Source organism: Protopterus annectens, chromosome 1.part0, assembly GCF_019279795.1.
Source record: "Protopterus annectens isolate FY-2018-M chromosome 1.part0, PAN1.0, whole genome shotgun sequence".
NCBI lineage: Eukaryota > Metazoa > Chordata > Ceratodontiformes > Protopteridae > Protopterus > Protopterus annectens.
The window spans coordinates 35,037,818-35,043,817 of NC_056725.1; the positions used below are offsets into that span (position 1 = coordinate 35,037,818).

The 6,000-nt window shown below is 44.8% G+C and overlaps 1 long non-coding RNA gene across 1 annotated transcript in view; it reads left to right on the plus strand.

Moving 5' to 3' along the window:
- Window positions 1–6,000, plus strand: part of LOC122809514 — a 467,712-nt gene that overhangs the window by 54,402 nt on the left and 407,310 nt on the right. The gene's annotated exons all lie outside the window — the stretch shown is intronic.

The following is a 6,000-nucleotide window of genomic DNA, read 5'->3' on the forward strand; positions in this document are numbered from 1 at the left end:
AGGCACTGGCCTACTAAAAATTGGTCCTTTCCTGTGTCCAACAGAGCCTCTCAAAGTAAATCTAGGCGCTCAAAAGGCTGTAGATACCAATCACAGGGTTCTTACAGATCAAAGCAATGGAGTGCCTCCACGTCCATATCTGGAGGAAACAAAGCACAACCCTACAGTAAGCAGCCTCAATGACTTCCCTCTGCCATCACCAAGCACTTAACTTTTAGCAGTCCCCTTGGGGGGAAAATTAGCACTTCATGCTCAAAATTGGCAGTTAATAACCCAGGACAAGTGGGTATCAAAACATAGTATCCCAGAGGTACAGATTTCATTTCCATACTTTGCCAATTCCAAATGGTTGGCCAGATCTGCCACAAAATCAATGGGCAGAGGCTCAGAAACAAGTTACGTCCCTCATGGATATGGGGGCTATTCAGCCAGTACCAGAACAGGAAAAAGGACAAGGTTTTTATTCAAGACTGTTCCTGGTACCCAGAAAAGACAATGCCTGGCATCCAATACTGGACTTGTGAATTTTGAACACGTTCCTGGACATTCCAAAATTCAAAATGCTGACTTTACAACAGCTACTGCCTATGCTGGGCAAGAACGCTTAGTTAGTGACTCTAGACTTAAAAGAGGCATACCTGCATATCCCAATAAGGGAATCGTGCAGAAGATACCTCCACTTCAAGGCAAGTTTTATGCATTACCAATTCTCTGCACTGCCCTTTGGCTTATCTACTGTGCCCAGGGTCTTTACAAAGTGCCTGGCACCAGTAATTGCATTTTGCAGACAAAGAAGCATACAAATGTATCCTTATCTGGACGACTGTCTCATTCAAGGATAGGACAAGGACATTCTTCTTCAACATCTAGGCTTCTAATATGCCTAGGGTACACAGTAAACGAAAAGAAATCACAACTGATACCCTCTCAAAAAATTACATTCCTGGGTGCAAGCTTGAATACAACTGCCCAGTTGGCTTACCTTACACCAGGCAAACAGACAACTGACTATATACTTCAAACAGATGGCAACAAACACCCAGTTATCTGCAAGACAAATTCTTCAGGCTTTGGGGTTCATGGCATCCTGCATTCCGCTAATTCCATATGCAGGACTGCATAGGAGGAAACTTCAGTGGTACCTAAAAAGTTTATGGAGTCAACATTGTCACAGTCTGGAAACAATGATTCATCTCATTCCCTGCCTACAGCAGGAGTTTCTTTGGTGGGCAGAGACATGTCACCAAAACAAAAGACTGTCATTCAGTCTACCCCCGGCCACCCAAACCCTAACTACAGACGCATCAGACTATGCTTTTAGGGCATATGGAACTCAAAACAAATGCATCTGCCTATCAACCAGAAAGAGATACTAGCTGTTCAGAATGCCCTGACAGCCTTCAAGGACTTACTTCATCCAGGACAACTACTGATAAAGATGGACAACACCACGGTTATGTGGTGCATAAACAAGCAGGGGGTACACATTCCTACCCCCTTTCCAGACTAGCCATGGCATTGTGGGACACAGCCTTGACTTAACCAAGTACATCTTCAAGCTCAATTCCTGCCAGGAAAATAAAATACTCTGGCAGATGACCTAAGCAGAAATCTTATGGGCCCTCACAAGTGGAAACTGGATCCACAAGTCTTTAGCATGTTAACACAGAAATGGGGGAGCCCAGACATAGATCTATTTGCCTCTCCCCAGAATTATCAACTGGACAAATACTGCACAAGGACTTATCACAGACAAACATGGAAAGTGGATGCCCTGTCCTTCAGTTGGAAAAACCTATCAGTCTATGCCTTTCCTCCTCTGCCTCTTCTCCCCAAGATCTTACTAAAGGCCAGACAGGAAAAAAACAAATATTATCCTAATTGCTCTGGACTGCCTTCGCCAGCACTGGTACCCAGTTCTAAGGAATATTTCTGAACTCCCTCCTTGGTACTTGCCTCAAATACTTTATCTACTGTCTCAGCAGAACAATCAAATTCTGCACACTCCTCTCCAAACTCTGAACCTGGCAGCATGGCTAATCATGAAATTATTCAAACAATGCCTCTTGGTAAATCTGTTATGGATGTCATTTTGGAAGCCAGAAGGCCTAGTACTAGAAAATCTTATGCTGATAAATGAAAGAGATTCTGTGCTTGGAACCAAGCACAAGGAATGGACACAGCAAAACCAAATATCTCTCAGATTTTACAATACTTGACTGAGATGCTTGACAAGGGCCTATCCTTCTCTTCAATAAAATCCATGCCTCTGCCATCTCGGCTCATTACAACACGGAGCCTCCCATCTTCTCTCATCCTCTAAAACAGTATCTTAGAGCGGCCAAAAATTTAAGGCCTCCCAGATTATCACCAACTCCTGCATGGACCACAATTTTGTACTGGAAAAACTCACCTTTTTGAACCAGCAGCTACTGCAGATATAAAGTTTTTATCTTGGAAAACAGCTTTCCTTTTGGCAATCACTTTAGTAAGAAGGGTTCCAGAACTACAGACTCTCATGGCTGTGGAGCCTTTTATTATATTTTACCTGGACAGGGTGTCCCTCAGGACCAAAACTTCCTTTATGCCTAAGGTGGTATCCAGTGTGGCTCTTAACCAAACTATTCACCTGCCAACATTTTGCCCAAATCTGCAGAACAAGGGGGAGAAGATTCTGCATTCATTGGACATACACAGACCACCAAGATTCTACTTAAACAGAACCAAATCTCTAAGGAAGTCTGAGCAACTACTGGTGGCATTTGCTTCAGGATCAGAGGGAAAGGCTGTATCAAAGCAGACAATTTCTAAGTGGGTAAGCCACTGCATTTGTTTCTGCTACGTGCATCATGGTAAACCTTTACCCAAGGGAATCGGGTCACATTCCACCAGAGCTGCCTCTACCTCAGCAGCCTTTCTCAGAGGAGTTTCAACCAAAGACTTTCTAGAAGCTGCTACTTGGAGCTCTGTTCATACTTTAACAAAGCATGATCATTTGCCTCTCTTCTCTAAATCCAGGGCAGGCTTTGCCTCTGCAGATGTTCATCGTGTTACCCTGCTGCAGCCATCACACTTGGGTTTTCCTGTCGTCAGGCGGTCCCACAGTTGGCCGGAATTCCAAAGTCTTGGTCCGGCGTTGGTTGCTGTCGCTTCTTCCCTGACGTCAGTGCGCCAGGGGTATATATATATATTGCAACTAACGCCATTTTCTTCAGTCTTTCTTGCCATGCGGTGCCCGAAGCAGAAGCAGTTCGCAAGTGCCGGTCGGCCGACTCCTGAGATTTTCGAATTCGAATTTCAGACCGAAGTCTTCTATAAAGCTAAGTACCCCGTTGGGGAAACTTTTCTTGCCTCAAACCGATGTCAGAAAAAATTAACAATTGTATTTCTTGTGGGAAGCAAATACCTCGTAAGGATTTTCATTCTTATTGCATACCTTGCCTAGGCCCAGACCACGACGTCACTAGTTGTCGTTTTTGTGCTAGGTTTAATAAATGTACTATTAAAAGACGCTTTGATTTTGCACGACACTACTTCGGTAGAAAATTTAATTACAGTATGCCGTCGGAACAACCGACTACCAGCGTGCACAAAAAATGCAAGGATAAGGACAGACAGCCTAGGCATAAGCCAGATTCCGAGGCCTCGGCTGGTCTGGTCTCCAGTTCTCCGGTCCTCAGTGAGGCTCCAATGCAACCCCTGACTACCGCAGATCTGGAACCCGAGACTGCTTCGGAACTTTTAGCGGAATGTACCAGGCCGACGCAACCATTTTGTTCAGGCCCTACCGACGATATTGCTGATAAGGATGTCGGTGCTGCAGAAACGCCATCGGTTTCTGAAGGCATTTTCAGACCAACGACGCTCACCATTAAAACGTTTCCTAAGACTAAGACTCCTATTAAATCTGAAAGGACTGCACTTCAGTCCCCTGTTCAGGGCCCAATGCCTAAGAAACAGATGCTCAAAATGGCTGAAGATTTGATTTCTTTAATCAGGGGTTCCCAGCCTCCTCCTGACAAAAGGCCTAGACAAGAGGAAGATTATGCATCCTCTGAACAAGTGTCCATTTCTTCAACCTCCTCTGAAGACCAAGACTACTCCTTCTCTCCTTATGAAGATTCTGATGCTGAGGATTCCATTCCCTCAGCTTCTCCTCCTGAAGACTACCCCTTTGGGGAAACTTTACACACTATGAGGGAACATTTTCACTGGGAAGGTCAGGACTACTCTGACTCAAAGAAAAGGCTCAGAGAGTTTCTTTTACTCCCCCAACACAGACCGCTTGCCATCCCGCCAGTTTTGGATATTGTGGATGATGACTATTTAGAATCCAGTTTCAACCCAGACACTCTACCTCCTGCTCCGGCTAAGCCTGACAGATACTATAGAGTGCCTGATACCCACAAATGTCTTTACAAAAGCCCTGTAGCTGACCCAGAGACTATCTCACAGTGTCCCAAGGGGGCTAAGGCTTCTACGGCTAAAAACCCAGTACCTTCTGAGAGGGATTCCAGAGCACTAGACAGGTGGGGGAAAAAGGTTTACACCTCCGCCACACTAGCTATGAGGGCACTGAATTGTCAATTTCACATGCTTAAGTATCAGCAATTTTTAATCTCTCAGTTAAAGCAAAGAATAACCTCTCTCCCCCAACAATCTGAATTGAAAGAAGTACAGGATCTGTTGCACGACACTGAGCAGGTGGGCAAACATACCTTACAATGTGGTTTGATTCTTTGGAGGCCTCCTGCAGAGCAGTTGTCACTGGGTCTGTTATACGTAGGCATGCTTGGTTAAAAGAACAAGCTCTGCCTGATCATGTTAAAGCAAAACTACTGGATGCTGCCTTACAGCAGGATGTTCTTTTTGGAGTTAAAACAGAAGAAGTTTTAAAGAAAATGGAAGATAAGGCAAAATCTATGCAGACAGTCAAAGACTTCCTAAAAGCACAACCCCCTTGCTTCAGCAGAAACTGGCCAACAAAAAATTGCTCCTTTCCAGCCACTGACAGACCACAGAGGGGTAAATACTGATGCCCAAGGAGCAGAGGACAACCACAAGCCCAGTATAAACCTCGCCAATGGGGCTCTACAACACAGAAGGGAGGAGAAGACAGGTCTCAAACCACCAGAAGGCAAACTCGATGACTAGCACCTCATCCAGCCAAGCAATACTCTCTTGGCAGCCCCCTTGGGGGGAAAACTCGCACTTTTTTCAGACAACTGGCACAATGTCACAAAGGACAAATGGGTCCTAGACATAATTTTACGAGGATACATATTCCACTTTCACACCTTGCCAATGAAAAGAGGAATGCCAAACCTGCCACAAAATCAATGGGCAGAGGCACAAAGACAAATTACAGCTCTCATGGACATGAGAGCCATTCAACTGGTACCTACACGAGAGCAAGGCCAAGAATTTTATTCAAGACTCTTTCTAGTGCCCAGAAAGGACAATGCCTGGAGACCAATTCTCGACCCTTCAATTCTAAACACTTACAAGTACCCAAATTCAAGATGCTAACAATACAGCAGCTACTTCCCATGTTGGGCAAGGAAGTATGGCTTGTAACGTTGGACCTCAAGGAGGCATACCTGCATGTCCCTATCAGACAAAGTTGCAGAAGATACCTCCGTTTCATTGCAGGTTCAACCCATTACCAATTCTCTGCACTGCCCTTTGGCTTATCTACTGCGCCCAGAGTTTTCACAAAATGCCTGGCACCAGTAATTGCATACTGCAGACAGAGGAATTCAAATATATCCATACCTGGACGACTGCCTCATCCAAGCAGAAAGCAAAGAGATTCTCTTACATCATCTGGCCGTTGTAAAGCATCTACTAAACTGCCTGGGGTACACAGTAAATGAAAAGAAGTCAAAACTAGTACCCTCACAAAAAATGACATTCCTGGGTGCCAGCTTGAATACAACGGCCCATAAGGCTTATCTTACTCCAGACAAGCAACTACAACTGACTCAATATTTCAAGACA